A 19,219-nucleotide genomic window follows, 5' to 3' on the forward strand; every position below is an offset into this window, starting at 1 on the left:
TGATATCTCGAGAAATATGAGATAAGGTGAAGAGGAGTGGGGTGTGGTGGTGGTTGGTGGTCGGACTGAGCGGAGGTATGGGGATTGACGACTCCGGCAGCGGCCACCAGGCCAGTTTGTTCCAGAGGCTTCCTTTCTTAATTGCTCAACAATGAGGTTTGTTGGAGATAAGGATGAACGAGGGAAGGCCTTGTCTGCAAATGTGGAGAGGGGTGCGGGTATCTTTTAGTTTCATTTCCATCTGTCAGATATAGATCGGACGGTCTATATTGCAAGATGGCACACGTACCATCATTACCAACTCAGTTTTTTATAAGAGAAGAATTATAAGTATGGAGATACAAATGTATTATTGATACTTGCTTCCGTAAACTAGCATCTACATTCTATTCAACGCTTCGGCATGTGGGGCCTTAGCACAATGACTTCTCGACTGTGTAAAATAAAGATATTCCCGTCACCGACAAGGAGGGGGTGACGGCGGCACGCTTTTTGGCTTGCTCTAGTCCTAGTAGTCATACTAGGTGGGCTAAGCACGTGTAGATTTATTCTTTTTCACATCTCATGTTCGCCGTACTGCCACGACTGTTGATGAATAGTTGGTAAGTTATTCACGGGGAAGCCCTTGTTGAGCATGTTTGTGTGTGTGAGAGAGAGAGAGAGACAGTGTGCGTGTGTGATATGTTAGAGACTGAGGCAATGATAACAGATTCTTTGTGTGTATGTGTGTGGAGGATAGAGAGAGACATGTACATGGGGCTTTGTGTTGTGTAACGTGGAGACACATATACATAATTAGAGAGTGAGTGTGTGAGATACACATGCGGACATGAGGAGAGATGAGGATCCAGATAAATGGGTGTTTGTGCGTGTCTGTGTGTGTTTGTGCACGCGTTTGTGTGTGAGAGGGAGAGAGTGTATGTGGAGTAGAGAGACCACTGATGATGTAAACCTAGTATAAGGGAAGGGGGAATGGTGTGACATGTGTAGTAGCGAGATAGCACGGGTGCGGGCGGGGGGAGCAGACTATTTGGAAGAGACATCGAGTGTGTGTGTGGGAGAGGGGTGTGAGAGCGAGAGAAAGAGAGAGCTAGCGACGGAGAGAGAGAGAGAGAGAGGAAGAGAGGGGCGAGAGGGGTCGTTTGTGTCCATAAATGGCGTATAGATAGGGAGACAATGTTGATGTTGTCCGAAATTGGCCTATGAACGGAGACGCAAGGGAAGCGAGTCATCGTGTGTGTGATAGGGACTTCATGAGAGATCTAGAATAGATGGTGTAGAGAACAATGTGCGAAATCGAGAACGATTATACATTAGGGAGCTATGCAAAGAGTCACGACATATATGTATACAGGGAAGGAGCTGGGGCGGGTCCGCATGTGGGAGAGATAGAAAGAGGAGAGTGGTGCACAAGGAGACAAAGTGTGCTTGTTTGCAGTGGGGGTGGTGTGTGAGGTGAGTGCGCGAGAACCACATAACTAGGGAGATAGACGTTTGGGGGCGACGTTTTGTGTGTATGGGAAATATACACTCTACATAGTGCGTGTGCTTGGGTAAGAGAGATAGCGGGAGACCTAGAGAGTGAGGGAAGAGATGTGTGCATGCCCGAGAGACAAAGTGATAGAGACCTATGTTGGGGTCCGGACTTTACAAGAGAGAGGGGTGTTAATGTGCTCGTGTGTTGGTGTTTGGGGGAGAGAACGACTTCTCTATGTGTGTGTGTGTGTGTGGTGGTGGGGGGGGTTGACTTCAGATAAAGAGTGAGGTGTCTATATTTGAGGGACTTTAGCGTAATTGAGATATTGTGCACTCATGGTTGATCAATTTGTTTCACAGTTTGTACTATGAGATAACGATACTTTTGAACATGCGTGATATACCTTGATGTACCAGAATTACAAACCTAAGATTGGAATTTTGGAATTCGACTCCATCATTAGCTTTTGTAATTCATTTAAATGGAGGTACATTTTTAAGCCGGGATTTCGTGATTTCAAATTCATATATCAAACCTAGAGATATACACATACGGGCATGTTCAAACTTTATAATCATCCACTTTATTCATACACATACACATTTTTGCTTTTGTCATCATATTTAGGATAAACACATTTGGAATTTCATTTGAATTGGACCGTATGATGGTATTTGCTTGTAGTAGCTCAATGATCCATATTTGAATTGAATGGACAATCTAAGTTTCGAGTTGGAGACATTGATTTTCAAAACTTGCACATTTTTTTGCGTGCAAAACAAACAAATTGTCGGCCATGATATCATAGTCGGCCGTACGAGAGCAGAATACTTATAATTTTAGGCGCCAAAAGCTTTCAAACTTCCCGCTCACATCGAAATATCACGCGCCCGAAAGTTTAGCCCTGCGATATTCCTGTTTTACCCCTGCCACATGAACGGAAAAGGGCTGCTTTGGTAACTCCATTGTTTTCCCCTCTTTGCCCCCAACATTCTTCCCCAGAGCCCCTCCCCTTCCCCTCCCCGACCCCCCAACCACGGCAAGCCGCCGAATCTAGTCCTCCGCCGCAGCGGTGGACCTCACACCCCGCCGGATCTACCTTCCGCACCTTGGAACCCCCAACTGCCAACTCACCACTTCACCGGAGCCGCTTCAGCGACTGGCTTGTCCACCGCTCCAGATCTCCTTGACCGCCATCATGGTCCACCGCACCGGATCTGCTTAACCGGCGCCCTCGTCCACCACAGCGTAGGCCCTTCACTGACTCCCTCGTCCGCCCCTTCGCTGGCCCTTCATACAAGCCCTCGTCCGCCGCAACAGATCCGCCTCACCGAAAGCACTGTACAACGCGCCCGCCGAAGCCTTCGTCCACTGCACCGGACCCGCTCCACGGACGCCATATTCAACTCCACCGGCCCTGCTTTACCGACGCCGCAGCCTCATCAGGTTATTTCGATTTGTACTCCTTTGGTTTTTCTCTTTATCGTGCAACTGTTCACTTACCACAGATGAGCTTTCTTGTATGTCGACAGGCGCCGCAACCGTAGCACCGGAGCCGCTTCAGCGACGGCGACAGCCGGCCCAAACTCAACCGCAACACGAGCACCATCGACGATCCTTAGCTATCAAGTATGACAACGATACCCATACGCCGCCGAGAATCAGGTACTATTATCCAACGGCCGGCGCCTACGTTCACTTTCCTAGCATAAGCACCGCACCTTTGAATTTCTTCAGGGCATCATTCAGTTTTTCATGAGACGCGTTATTCTGCTTGCACCTGTAGGGCCATACTTCTGGCAGTGAACATGTTACATGTGCTAAATTACATACCAGTGCACATATAGTTAATATGCTTTAGTTTTGTTCTGATGCCACCTGTTGGTTCCATCAAACTGCTTAATGTTCTCTATGCTTAATTACACATCAGCAAACTAGCATGTGGTTCCGCTGCTTTTTGTTCGTTTTACCCTACATTTTCTGATGCTAGCTATTACATCACTGCTCCGAGCCTCTGTTCATTACTTGTTTGTGTGTTCTTGATCTTCCCAAGTTGCATGACTAATTTGATGCTTCTATTAATTATGGAGCTGCCAACCCCATCAAGCAAAATATTTGTTCTTTTGGGGCTGGCACCTCGAACAAGCATAAAAATAGAGGGAAGCAGATATATTGTCGTGTATGCACACACCCTTCTTTCATTAGTTTAGATGAACCATTGATGATCAATTCGGACCAGTGCATGCGATTAAAATTAATTTTACCTAAATAGATGGTGCAGAATAAACTACAACAACTAGATTTGCAACCACGGGATGCTGACGATATCTTCAAAGAACATTGCAACAGCAGCTAGGCTTCACAGCAACATATGGTAAGCCAGTGTGTTTTAGTACATGTGAAATGTAATGCGAGTGGGCTGCTTTCTTGGCTTGTGCCCTCAACGTGTAATCCTACCGAATTACAAATAGTTCAGTTGTCTGCTTTGCTGTATTGCTTGATTCGAATGCTTATTTGTTGTTACGCTATACCTGAGTTGGCCAATATGTCAGCAGTGCCTGCTGTACTATCGTAAAGAAATGCATGCCTATTTCATTTGAGTCCTTAACTTTTCCTCTCAACTTCATCACAAGACTGTCTTCGTAGTTTATATGAGGCCACACTGTTAAGTGCTTTCTCAGATTATTTCAACTGCTTAGATGCCTTGGCAACTTAAATATAGCGGTTGTACACTCCCTTTCAACTAGGGATGTCAACTGGGTCCCGTTTAATCCCGATTAAAGTCCACTAGTGGTATGATAGTTCAAAAGAGTTTTTGTTTTTTGAGGAAAATGAACTAGGGAGGTAGCAAAAACTAACTAGATGGGACTGGCGGATGTCGTTTATTTGCCACTTACATCCCTAGTTTCATCTTACCATTTTAATTTCTTTTCGGCTGATGCTGCTTCGAACCATTTAAATATAGTTTGCCATGCTCGGCAATAATTCGTCCGTCGTTTACCATGTAAGCTTACTGCCTGGATCATACGATAACTATCTCTTACTGATGTCCAGCGGAAACCTTTCAGGATGCCGTTCACACTAGGACACAATGTACAACCCCAGAATCTATTTGTGGAAGCAGTGCGCCATCCATGTTACCAGATGGTAGCAGTTCAGAGGCAACACCGCCGGAGAGCAGTCTGAGCACAGATATTATAGTGCTTGAGGCTCTACTAGAGGCAGAAAGAGATGGTGTGGCTGCCATGAATGAGGTAATCTTTATCTTGAGGCTGGAAATTACGGAATTAGCGGCACGCATTATGCAAGCAACCCAAGAATTGGAGGAAGTAAGAATGTTGCATTTGAAGACGGAGGAGGTCCTGCTGTTTCTGCTATCTGAAGCCCAAGGTAATCCCGGTTCTTCTTTAGATACCAGTTGAAATTGTCATTAGATTATTGTACTTGCATGTTGTGTCATGTCTCTGAATGGATTATGTTGCAAGACCCCCTATGTTGTCCATGTGTTGTAATGATCCGAATTTTTTAGGCGAGGTAATCCTCAGTACTTGTATGATTGACATAAGGTGAACTGTTTTTCGTGTGAGCATATTGTATTGGATGAAATAACTGTTTGACTCAGAGTGTATCCAACCTACTGAATTCGAAGATCACGACATTTCTAAATCATAATCATATATAAAGGTGGAATAAATCTTTGTTGTGGTTTTGAAGAAATAAATAACAAAACGTATAATTATCTGTGGATATTCGTAATCGAATACAAATTGGATTTGAATTTAGTTTGCCAGGTCCCAGGGCAAACGTGAATGCTAATTCTCCCAAGTTTTGAACGAAGCGGCTAAACACCCACTATAATTTGTGGGCTGCCCGAAGCAAGTGTTTGCGAGATGGAAATTACTGTCTACCCCTGACACTTGACATCCTTATCGACCGGATTTACACTGCTGTCGATAGGGGTAGACTAGTAACTTCAATCAGACGTGACACGACGGCCTCTGAGCCCATTCAGACACGGTGGGCGCCAAACGTGGGCGGCAAAACACATTTGATTCAAGCTCGTCCGAAAGACATGTGTCTCTTCCTCCATTTCCCCATTCATACACGGTGGGCGGCAAAACAAACTCTCCTCGTCCGAAATCGATGTAGGCTAATATTTTAAATAGGGGCAGATGTGTAACTTCCATCAGACGTGACACAACCGCCCTACCTGTCAGCCCCGTTCATACACCGTGGGCCAACCGTGGGCGGCAAAACACCCTCTCCTCGCCCGAAATAGTTACCGGCAAATATTTGGGAGATGCGAGATTACCGTCCTATCCCCAACCGACGCGATGTCCGAAATTTTAAACGGGGGATAAGTTCGTAACTTTCCCCCATTTCAGAGAAGCGCGTCCCAAAGTTTGAGATCCCCCCTCCCCTCCATTTCCCCATTCATACACCGTCGGCGGCACGACAACCTCCGCACTGCGGCCAGCCTCCTCCGTCCGCCACCCCATCCTCCACCTTGCCGGAGCCGCTACCCCTACCCCGTCGTCCACTGCAAGAGATGGACGTCTCTCATCCACGGCGCTGGACCAGGATCCTTTCATCGCCTCCTCTCGCTTCATCGGCGCCGTCGTCCACCTTGCCGTTGCCGCTCCTACGACCGCCTCGTCCACGGCAACAGGATATATCCCCCGACCCGGCCGTCTGCCGTCTAAAGTCTTCTTCCCCGCCGCCGACAGCCATCGCACCCGCAGCACCCTCAACGTATCAGCATAGGCCTACACGGCGTCGCAAGAGAGGTGGTACTCTTCCATATGTGCTTAAGTTATTGATCTCACCCGGAAAATAGATCGTAATTTGTTTACTGTACTTTTCTTGTCCGTACCAAATCGTAGTGGCTAGTTGAAAGCAAACATTGGTTGCGAAGTAGCTTTGTCCGGTTTGCACCTTCAGATCCGCCATGGCACGGGCACTATACTCGTAAAGCTTATGGTTTCCCCCCTTTATATTCACTACCATCATCGTAGGTGCTTCGTGTCGTGCTAGCACTGCTCCTCAAGACCTCAACCCAAAGCTTACGTGTTGAAATACGAATCTGATATGATGCTCATATCACTAAAACAGAGAACGTTTAATTGGTCACCTAATGTTCCTATATTCGTTTCGAAAAGCATGTGCGCCACCCACTGGTCCAGCTAGTTCCACTTTCCTGATTTTTCTCTTGATGCTTAGGGTTTTCCCCTTTTATCTACTCTACTATGATCTGCGTAGGTGCTTTCTGTCGTACTAGCATTACTCCACCCTTCAAGCTAAACAACACAACACTCAGAATTCGAAAGCTTAGTTGTTCAAATATGATTGTGATATGATACTGATATTAGTTAACCGACACATTTAATTGGTTAGCTAAAGGTCCCACTTGAGTTTCCAAATGCATGTCGCGACATATAGAGAGACAGCATAATTGCATTTCTTTGTCACTTGTTGACCGTACTTTCTTGTCCATACCAAATCTTAGTTGTTATTTCAAAGCAAACATCGGTTGCTAACTACCCTTTGCGCGGTTTGCAGCTTCAGATCTGCCATCCCACTGCCACGGTCAACACTGTACTCATCATGCTTATGTTTTCCCCATTTTATGATGACCACAATCAGCCTACGTGGTTCGTGTCGTAATAGCACTGCTCCACCCATCGAGCTAAACAAGCTTAGTTGTACAAATTCATATCTGATATTATTGCTGATATTAGTAAAACTGAGAGATGTTTAATTGGTTAGCTAAATGTTCCTACTTTAGTTTCGAAATGCATGTGAGCCACATATGGAGAGACCGGAAAGAATAGTATTTCTCTGTGCGCTCTGGTTCATCATGGGTGGCCAACCGACATTGTATTGAAAGACTTGTAATATCTTCAATCTGCTTGCTCTTCTGCTCTTCTTTAAGATGATACTCTTCTCTTGCGGTCGACTGGTCAGGTCGAGTTGTTCTCCCTTAGTATATTTTGAATCTGTCAGGTCAGGTCGACTTGTTCTTCTTTACTATATGTTGAAGCTATCATCTGCGAAGTGTCATCACTTCTGGAGCTCTCATATTTTGAGTAGTAGGCCACATTATATTAATGCACACAACAAATTACAGCATGCATGGCATCTTTTAAAAGAATTGCAGAGATAGCACAAAGGGGTTTACAGGGAGGCAGTATTGGATTAGAATCACTTCTGCATTACAAAGAAAATCTCACTTGTTTTTATGTTTTCATGCATGTCAGATATTGAACATTATCAAAATGAATATGAGAATGGGCGCACGAGAGGAATATTGCGGAACGATCCACTGGCTAACAAACTTGGCATGGTGGAGGATGGCCTATCTTATTCACCCATCAAGGTGCTTGCTCTAACTTTGCAAAGTTGTATTGGTCGCACATATTTTGCATCTGACCTCTTGCATTACTTCTACTTTGTTACACCATCTGCTTAGTTTAAGCATCATATATGAGTATATGCCATACCTATCCATTTTCTGTACCTATTCCATGTGTCGTCACACTATGTTTTTCCAGTCAAATGTTGTTCTTTCGTAATAGATGTCCAAAAGGAAGAGGGTGAGTGCAGATCCTCAAGGAGTACAAACTAGGTATTTGGAAAAGGTAGTGATACCTGTTAAATCAGATAGATCAGCAGCCACAGAAAACACAGGCCCAACTGTACCACACTTTACCCCTACTCCAGTGGCCAAACCCCTATTAGAACTGCTGGGAGCCCAGCGTCAGGTACTGTCTATGATATCAATTCAAAATTTGAACTCCTAAATTTCTGCTTGTGCCTTACCTTCTCTCTTGTATGAAAACTAATTTCAGATGAATCTCCTTGCTCAAAGGATCATACGATCTCAAAACAATAATGGGCTCTGCATTGCTCTTGTCAGTACCTCTCTCCCTTTTGCCTTGTAACGCTGTACTTAATTAATTGCTATTTGATTATGTATCATCAGTCTGCACCTGAGCTTCATTATCCTCTGTTTCTTCCAATATTATTTGATCTATATTTACTCTTTGCAAAATGTAGAATAATGGCAACGCTTATAAAGAATTTTCTTTGGGGAATTTATTGAATTATCCTTCCATCAACATGGAGAAGGGCTTTGTCCAGCCCGTGTTAACATGTAATGTAAGTTCATCCTTCTCAAGCCTTCAAACTTTGTTCTAGTATAGATTTGGATAGGCATCATTTCCTCCACTGTTGTTTGCTTTGCTGTTTACATCTGATTGGATGTTTGCAACAACTACCAGTTTCAAATTGTAGTTGTAAAAACATGTTCCTTATGCAGAACAGATCCATTTATTTGCTTATATAATTGTGAAACCTGTTACGTGTCTCCTTGTTTCTCTTTCAGACTCGTATCTCTTACGCCAGGCAGAACTTTAGGGAAGATAGTGAGCCAAACCATCTTGAGGACAGCGAGATGACCCCAAGGTCCTGTCTTGATGAAGACAGTGAGTTGAAGCTACTCACCAGCAGGTGTGAGACAACCTCTGTGCAGTCGCTGCCTCAATCAGTTCGACTTCTTCAGTCTCAACTTAAAGCGGAAAGGCTTGCTTCAGCTCAGCTCCGACTTGAAGTCAAAGATGCAATGAAGATGTCAGAGGACTGCCGTGCGCACCATCATGCCTTAAATCTAGTGTTGATGCATCTATCATTGACACAACTGAGGTCTACTCAGCTTCTTCAGCTGTTTGGGGGGCCCGACCTGGCCAGGCCTAGTGCCTTCTGAAGTGCTCTCAGTTTTGTATATTCTTTTGTCGGCGCGTTTATTTGCACTGGTGGCGAACTTTGATGCCCAGTGGATGTAATATGTGTGATAGCCGTGATAGCCTAGCGTAAGTTGCTTGCTTATTTATTTCCTTGTTGTCTTGTTTATTTGTTTGCTTGTAGTCATTGCAGTTCTTTTTCCGCGGTTTGCTAGTGGCTGCAATAACCTATTTTTTAAAACTAGGCCACAATAACCATGGGCTAATATTTACTGTAGTGACACTGGGCCTCCTACGGGCCGTAGAAACAGTGGGCCTTCTACGGGCCGTAGAAACAGTGGGCCTTCTACGGGCCGTAGAAACAATGGGCCTTCTACGGGCCATAGAAACAATGGGCCTTCTACGGGCCGTATCATCAATGGGCCTTATACGGGCAGTATGATCGATTGGCCAAACATGGGCCAATAACAGGCCGCATTATGGCCGTAAACGCGCTACAGTTGGAATCGTCCGTTCATGGGCCGACCATAACGGGCCATCGTTAATAGGCCGTATTTGATGACGCTATGAAAACGGCCCAACGTATTAACGGACCACAAACGGGCCGACTGTAACCACGGGCTGAATTTGGCCCACAAGCAGAAAATGACAGTAACGGGCCGTAAGTAAACGAATGCTGGAAATGAGCCCAAGAATAAATGGGCTCTGAGAAGGCCGAAAGATAACATGGGCTGGAAACGGCCCAACGGAATAACGTGCCGTTAATGGGTATAAAGTGATACACTGTTCATTACGGGCCAGTTTCACCACGGGCCGTTAATGGGTGTAAAGTGATACACTGTTCATTACGGGCCAGTTTCACCACGGGCCGTTAATAGGCCAAGAGTTACATAGGGCCTCATATGGGCCGAAAGACGTCATGGGCCATACATGGGCCAGAAGTGAAAACGGGCTGGAATCATATTGGGTGGCCCAGATGACGCTACTGGGCCTAATTCGGATAGGGCGTAACGGGCCTTGGGTTAGCGGGCTGTAAATGGGCTATATGCGAACAGGCCGTTAACAGGCTTTACATGGGCCGGCCCGCCACCTTTTGACCAAGTCAAACGGGCCGGCCTTTTCACAGGAATGGGCCTCTGTTGGGCCGTGCCACGTGTCGACGTATCATAGGCGCCTTCTGTCCAATGAGTGGATGACATCTGTCCCAACGATGAGCCGACACGTGTTTCCTCCAGCCAATGATGATTTTACACGTGGAAAATCCCCATTGGTCGGGGCTGTTAACGGGTTATCGGATCCAAAACCCGACCCGATAGCTTAACGGCGTTCCGTTACGGTGGATGCCACGTGTCGGTCACCCTTGACGAAAGCACTTCTGTGACGCGGGATTTATCGTCATGGAAGTGGACACTTCCGTGATGATAATTTTGGTAATGTCATGGAACACTTCTACGACATCACAGGTATGACTATCTTGATTCTGTCATAAAATCGTCATGGATGTACATGCATGACAGAAAATGCGACCTACTGTGACAAACATGTATCATCACGGAAGTGTATTTTTTTTGTAGTGCCACTCGGTAGGATTTTTCAAACTTAGGCGAGTACTGGATTGCACTTAAGCCCCCGAGTGAGAGGCCTGCTCATCACTCGGTAGGATTTCTTAAACTTAGGCGAGTACGGGACTGCAGCTAAGCCCCCGAGTGTGAGGGTTGCTCACCACTCGGTAGGATTTTTCAAACTTAGGCGAGTACTGGACTGCAGCTAAGCCCCCGAGTGTGAGGGTTGCTCACCACTCGGTAGGATTTTTCAAACTTAGGCGAGTACTGGACTGCAGCTAAGCCCCCGAGTGAGAGGGTTGCTCACCACTCGGTAGGATTTTTCAAACTTAGGCGAGTATTGGACTGCAGCTAAGCCCCCGAGTGAGAGGCTTGCTCATCACTCGGTAGGATTTCTTAAACTTAGGCGAGTACGGTACTGCATCTAAGCCCCGAGTGTGAGGGTTGCTCACCACTCGGTAGGATATTTCAAACTTAGGCGAGTACTGGACTGCAGCTAATCCCCCAAATGTGAGGGTTGCTCACCACTCGGTAGGATTTTTCAAACTTAGGCGAGTACTGGACTGCAGCTAAGCCCCCGAGTGAGAGGCTTGCTCATCACTCGGGAGGATTTTTAAACTTAGGCGAGTACTGGACTATAGCTAAGCCCCCGAGTGAGAGGCTTGCTCATCACTCGGTAGGATTTTTCAAACTTAGGCGAGTACTGGACTGCAGCTAAGCCCCCGAGTGAGAGGCTTGCTCATCACTCGGTAGGATTTTTCAAACTTAGGCAAAATGGATTCGCAGCTAAGCCCCCGAGTGAGAGGCTTGCTCATCACTCGGTAGGATTTTTCAAACTTAGGCGAAACGGATTCGCAGCTAAGCCCCCGAGTGAGAAGCTTGCTCATCACTCGGTAGGATTTTTAAACTTGGCGAAACGGATTCGCATCTAAGGCACCCACTGGGGGATTTGAAACATATAAAAAAAGAAACATCAAACATTTAGGAGACTGTAAAACTGTGTCTTTGATAATCAAACTAGAAGGTATTTCTTATTACATCTCAACAGTCTGAATGCTTAAGTGTAAAAGGGGCGGAGCAGCTCCGCATTCCAAGCGCGTGGCTCGTCTTTCTTGTGCTCGACGTTTTAAAGGTGGTACGCTCCATTGTGGAGCACTCTGGTGACAAGGAAGGGGCCTTCCCAAGCAGGAGCAAGCTTGTGTGGTTTCTGCCGATCCACTCGAAGAACCAAGTCTCCCTCTTGAAATGCTCGGCCCCTCATGTTTCTGGCGTGGAACCGATGCAGGTCTTGCTGATAGATGGTCGACCAGATCAGGGCCATCTCTCTTTCCTCTTCCAGGAGATCAACTGCATCTTGCCGTGCCTGTTCTGCTTCATCTTCTGAGAAAAACTCGACTCGGGGTGCATTGTGAAGCAAGTCACTCGGAAGCACAGCCTCAGCTCCATAGACCAAGAAGAATGGAGTTCGGCCAGTCGACCGATTGGGAGTTGTCCTAAATCCCCAAAGCACTGATGGAAGTTCATCGACCCAGGCGCCTGCTGCGTGCTTGAGATCACGCATCAGTCGGGGTTTCAGTCCTTTGAGAATCAATCCGTTTGCTCTTTCAGCTTGTCCATTCGATTGGGAAGCATAGTCGACTTGAGTGCCTTGGGAAGCGCAGAAAGCTCTGAACTCATCAGAATCGAAATTCGACCCATTGTCAGTGATGATGTTGTGCGGAACACCATATCTGAATGTTAACTCTCTGATGAAGCTAACAGCAGCACTAGCTTCAAGATTTTTGATAGGCTTGGTTTCAATCCATTTGGTGAACTTGTCGACTACCACGAGCACATGAGTGAAGCCGCTCCTACCGGTCCTCAGAGGTCCAACCATATCCAACCCACAAACAGCAAAGGGCCAGACGAGTGGAATGGTCTTCAGGGCCGATGCAGGCTTGTGAGACATGTTGGAGTAAAACTGGCAACCTTCACATTTGTCGACTATTTCTTTTGCCATCTCATTTGCTCGTGGCCAATAAAATCCCACTCGATATGCTTTGGCCACAATGGTCCGAGAGGACGCATGGTGGCCACAGGTCCCCGAGTGGATGTCGTTGAGGATCACTCGACCTTCTTCTGGTGTTATGCATTTTTGGCTGACTCCACTTACACTTTCTCTGAACAGCCTTTCCTCTTATCACAGTAAAGGCTTTGGATCGATGGAAGATCTGTCGAGCCTCTTCTTCATCCTCTGGGAGTTCCTTCCTAAGAATGTACGCGATGTACGGTACTGTCCGGTCGGGAGTGATGACCAAAACCTCCATGATCAAGTCGACCACGGCTGGGACTTCAACTTCAGTCGGATCAGTGGCACTCTTTGGTTGTGGGGGCTATTCAGTGAAAGGATCTTCTTGAACTGAAGGTGTATGAATATGTTCCAAAAACACATTGCTGGGAATGGCCTCCCTCTTGGAACCTATCTTTGCCAGATCATCGGCTGCTTGATTTTTCAGTCGGGGTATGTGATGGAGCTCTAACCCCTCAAACTTCTTCTCTAACTTTCTCACTGCATTACAATAGCCAGTCCTAGCTGGGCTTCTGACGTCCCACTCCTTCATCACTTGATTAACCACTAAATCCGAGTCACCATAGACCATGAGGCGACGGACGCCGAGTGAAATGGCCATACGCAACCCGTACAGAAGTGCTTCATATTCAGCTTCGTTGTTGGAGGAGTCAAAATGAATCTGGAGAACATAGCTGAGTTTGTCACCTCGGGGGGATACCAATACCACCCCAGCACCGGAACCATTCAGCATCTTGGATCCATCAAAGAACATGGTCCAATGCTCCGAGTGAATCTGAGTTGGTAGTTACTGTTCGACCCACTCGGCGAGGAAATCTGCTATTGCTTGGGACTTGATAGCTTTCTTTGCCTCAAACTTGATATCCAGGGGAAGGAGTTCAATCGCCCACTTTGCCACTCGACCAGTTACATCTCTGTTGTTCAGAATTTCTGACAATGGTGCGTCGCTGACGAATGTGATGGAGTGATCAGAGAAATAGTGTGCAACCTTCTTCGTGGTCATGTAAATCCCATAAACAAGCTTCTGATAATGTGGATATCTTTGCTTGGATGGAGTCAGAACTTCAGAAACATAGTATACTGGGTGTTGAACTTTATAGGCTTTTCCTTCTTCTTCCTGCTCGACCGTGAGTACTGTACTGACAACTTGTCCAGTGGCTGCAATATAAAGCAGTAAAGGCTCTTTGCTGATTGGGGCAGCGAGCACCGGCTGGGTGGAAAGCAGGGCTTTGAGCTCTGCAAACGCTGCATCAGCTTCAGGAGTCCACTCGAACTTGTCAGATTTCTTCATCAGTCGGTAAAGAAGCAATGCCTTTTCACCGAGGCGAGAAATGAATCGACTCAAGGCGGCCAAACAACCAGTAAGCTTCTGGACATCGTGCACACGCACAGGGCGCTTCATCCGGAGTATGGCACCAACTTTCTCTAGGTTCGCGTCGATCCCTCGTTCGGAAACGAGGAAACCGAGTAACTTTCTGCCAGGAACTCCGAATGTGCACTTTGATGGGTTAAGCTTGATATCATACCTTCTCAGGTTGGCAAAGGTATCAGCAAGGTCAGCCAGCAGGTCGGAACCTTTACGCGACTTGACCACAATGTCATCCATGTATGCTTCCACATTCCGACTGATTTGAGTGAGCAGACACTTCTGAATCATCCTCATGAATGTGGCTTCGGCGTTCTTCAGGCCGAATGGCATGGTGACATAACAGAAGCACCCGAATGGAGTGATGAAAGTCGTTTTTATTTCATCGGGTCCATACAGTCGGATATGATGATACCCAGAATAGGCATCCAGAAAAGACAATCGCTCACATCCCGCAGTCGAGTCGACGATTTGGTCGATGCGGGGGAGAGGAAAATGATCTTTCGGGCAGGCCCGGTTGATATGCTTGAAGTCAATGCACATGTGAAGTGAGTCATCCTTCTTGGGGACCATGACAACATTGGCGAGCCACTCAGAGTGGTAAATCTCTCGGATGAACTCAGCTGCCAGGAGCCGAGCCACTTCCTCACCAATTGCTTTTCTCTTTTGTACGGCGGACCGTCGAAGATGTTCCTTGACTGGTTTTACTTTCGGGTTGACTCGCAAATGATGCTCAGCCAGTCCCCTGGGTACACCCGCATGTCAGAAGGCTTCCATGCAAAGATGTCCCAGTTCTCACGGAGGAACTGGATGAGCACTTCTTCCTATTTGCTGTCGAGTGATGTTGAGATATGAGTAGGAGCAGCATTAGGATCGGTCGGGTGAATATGAATCGGCTTGGTTTCACCGGACGACTGAAATGCAGAATCTGTGACAGGCTTCTTGGAGCGCAGCAAATCACTCGGGTCTGCATTTTTATGGTATTCTTGCATTTCGACTGCTGCTATTTGTGCATCGGCGATTTTTTAGCCCTTCTGGAAGCACTCTTCTGCCTTGTGCCGATTGCCAGTGATAGTGATCACTCCTCTGGGACCAGGCATTTTCAATTTGAGGTACACGTAACATGGTCGAGCCATGAAACGTGCATAGGCAGGCCTACCTAGAATAGCATGGTAAGCACTCTGGAAATCCACTACTTCAAATGTCAACTTTTCCTTGCGGTAATTCTTGGAATCACCGAAAACCACATCAAGGGCGATCTGGCTGAGTGATTCAGCCTTCTTGCCAGGTATAACACCATGGAAGCTCATATTGCTTTCACTAAGCTTGGACATCGGAATGCCCATTCCCTTCAAGGTTTCAGCATAAAGGATATTCAGGCCACTACCACCATCCATCAGCACTTTAGTCAGTCGAGTGCCTTCAACAACTGGGTCGACCACCAATGCTTGCCTCCCAGGGGTGGCTATACGTGCTGGATGGTCAGACTGGTCGAATGTGATGGCAGTCTGGGACCACTTCAAATAACTTGGTGTTGCCGGAGCAACCATGTTCACTTCTCTGTTGATGACTTTCAGTCGACTTTTGCTCTCAACATCAGCAAAAATCATCAGAGTGGAATTGACGTTGGGAAAACCATCATCATCTTCTTCCTTATCCTCACCCTTGTTCGACTCCTTTTCCCTCTCATTGGGTTGTTTCTCTCGGAACTACTGGATCAGGAGTCGACACTATCGAGTGGTGTGTTTAGGGTAAATGAGATTACCCTCTTCATCTTTCTTGGTATGAATGTGGCATGGTAAATCCAACACATAATTTCCGGCTTGATCTTTCACTTTCTTGGGGTTCCAGGGCCCTTTGGGCTTCCCCTTGAACTTTCCTTGAGCCACAGCTAAAGCCTCACCTGGAGCAGTTGGCTCGGCCTTGCGCTTCTGTTTCCGATTGGAATTCCCTCCTCCGGTTTCCTGGGCGACTATTTTGTGTTTGCCACTCCGGAGTCAGTCTTCCTCTTCCCCGTTAGCGTATTTGGTGGCAATCTCCATCATCCGAGTCAGGGACATATCCCCTGTCCGACCGAATTTCATATTCAACTCTCGATACTAAACACCTTCTTTGAAGGCACAAACCGCTTGGTGATCTGACACATTCTCCACTATATGGTGCAACGTGATCCATCTCTGGATATAGTCTCTTAGGGTTTCATTCGGCTTCTGCACGTAGTGCTGCAATTTTGTTAACCCTGCCGGCCGTTTGCAAGTACCCTCAAAAGTTCTAACAAACACTCGGGCGAGTTCCTCCCAACTGTATATGCTGCCAGGTGCCAACTGAGTCAACCATGCTCTGGCCGAGCCTTCCAACATCAGAGGGAGGTGCTTCATGGCCACTTCATCATTGCCACCACCGATTTGTACAGCCACTCGGTAATCCTCAAGGCAAGTGTCAGGCTTGGACTCACCAGTGAACTTGCTGACTCCAGTCGCCAACCTGAAGTTGGGAGGAATCACTGCAGCCCTGATGGCTCTGCTGAAGCACTCTGGACCTGAAACATGCACTCTGCTGCCAGTCGGGTGATCTCTGTCATGACCCTCTCTGTGTGCTCTGTTCCTGTCAACCAGACCTTGCACGAGAATAGATCTCGCATCAAAGCTCGGCTCCCTTGGGTCGACTGGTACTCTTCGCTCGCTGCTATGGGGGCGCCTGTCATCATGCCGCCGAGGCACGTATGACCCACTCCTCGGGGGAGGCATGGGCACTCGGCGACGGTCATCGTGGTCGAGTCGGTGATCATACTGCTCGCGGTTTCTGTACTGATCTTGCCAGTATCCACGTCCCTCACGCCGCGGGGGTGATCTTGGGCTGTGAGCCGACTGAACTGTGTCTGCCATCACAGATCTGCTATGAATCCTATTCCGCGACTGAGATACTGCTGTGTTCTGCTCTCCTGCTGCCCGGAGTAAATCCCGGATCTGCATCAAACCTCTGCCAGCTTCCGACTGGGAAGGCTGAATCGACTCTGCTATTCGGGCTGCAGCTGTGAGATTTTGAATCGGAGTTCGGTATACCTAAGTTTGAGGCGGAAAAAGCTGTCGTCGAGTGGACTCAGGAATCCGCTGCCAAGCACGCTCGTCGAGTGCATGTTGCAGATTTTCCAGCCGAGTGCGCTCAGCCAAGTTGGCTAGGCGCGCCTCCTCCAAGGCCCGGGCCTCGGGGGTTTCTCCAACGAATAGGAGTGTGAAGTGCATCCATATTGCGGCGACGAAGCTCTTCCCTCTGCTGCAAAGAAAGGGGCTTGGGGCGGTACTCCTCGTGAGCGCGCGACGGATCGCCGCCGCCATCGCCACTGTCATCGCGGGAGAAGCTAGGAGGACTGCGTGACCCGTTGACCATCAAGACTTCCGCCACGGGATCGCTGCTGTCGCACTCGAACGCAGTCTCGACGGAGCCAGTCGACAGGTCGAACATGCCGTAGAGAGTTTCGTCGGGCTCGATTGCCACGACTTGCGGGGTGGCCGACTGACGGGCCACCACGTGTCTCACCCACCGCTGGAGCCGCGACCGACCGGAACGCTTGCGCCGGCGAACAGCGGGGAGCGAGGACACCACAGGAGCCGACCGATACTGGGTCGACGGCTGCCGGAGAAGGACGCCGCGGACGCACGCGCGAAAGTGCGCCGCCCCGCGGACGGGGAGCGCCTCGACGTCGAGTGGAGCCTCTTGAAGCCAGGCGGAGTCGTCGGTGACGAAGACGAGCGAGCCGAGACGGATCTCGCGGCCCTCAGCCGATCCACCGCCGGTAACCATGATGATAGGAATCGGAAAAATCGCAACTTCACCAATAAGTCGCTAAGACACCTGCCCCACGGTGTGCGCCAACTGTCGTGGATCTAAGACTGACAGTAGAATGGGGGGTAGGTATAAGGAGGCAAGGTCCTAGCTATGGTGAAGTTGTACACACGAGTTTTACGAGTTCAGGCCCTCCGCGGAGGAAGTAATAGCCCTACGTCTCGGTGCCCGGAGGCGGTCGACTGGATTATGCGTGTGTGTGTGTTACAGGGGTGCGAACCCTTGTGCCAGAGGAGGGGGTGGCTTATATAGAGTGCGCCAGGACCCCAGCCAGCCCACGTTACAAGGAGTTCAATGTACATAAAGAGGGAGCGTTACAGGTAACGTCCATAATAAAGTGATATAAATGATCATTAAGTCTATGGGTAAACGCTCGACCGTTGCTGTGCAGAGTGACTTTAGACCTTCTGTCTGTCGAGTGATTTCTGTTATGGTCGAGTGACATTGAGTCTTCCGAGTGGAATGCTTCTGGTCAAGTGGACGATGTTATCCTTTGAATGCTTCTGACTTTAAGGTGATGTCCTAGGAGAGGGTGTCTAGGTCATGCCTATAACCCTACCCTAGGTGCATAGCTTCATCACCGGCTAAAATCAGAGCATTCCTTTGAAGATCAGCGAAACACTCGTTGTCGTTTGAGGATGTCCAACTCAACAGAAAGATGACTAATGTTTTCTTTTTTGCAAGTCAAAGATGACTAATGTTGATAGTTGTCAATTGTGTGGGAATATAGACACTTGAACACACCACATATGTTTGTTGGCTGGGGTATGCCTTGTGACGGACACCCGATTTTCTTTTCTTTTTGTTGTTTGTATGATTTTCGGCACCGTTTCCTTTATAAAATTGATCAACCGAAACCAAGAGGACGACTCTCTCTTGGCTTTTGGTCTCTTTGAGTAGTATATTCAAGTAAACAAACTCCCCCAGTGATTTCTCCCAAAAAAAATATCAGCGTATTTGCCACATAATAATGGAGTAATAGCATCTAAAGCAGGATACAGCAAATCCGACCTCTCAAACGCCCGCGGACAGTGACCGGTAAATCTCCAGTTACCTCAATTAGAAACATCACACTCATACTATTACATGCAACGTAAAATCTAACCTAAGCGGAGCTCGTCTGACTCTAGCATGCCCATGTCCGGCGGCCGGCTGTACCCCTCG

The sequence above is a fragment of the Triticum aestivum genome, chromosome 5D (genome assembly GCF_018294505.1).
Source record: "Triticum aestivum cultivar Chinese Spring chromosome 5D, IWGSC CS RefSeq v2.1, whole genome shotgun sequence".
NCBI classification, from domain to species: Eukaryota; Viridiplantae; Streptophyta; class Magnoliopsida; order Poales; family Poaceae; genus Triticum; species Triticum aestivum.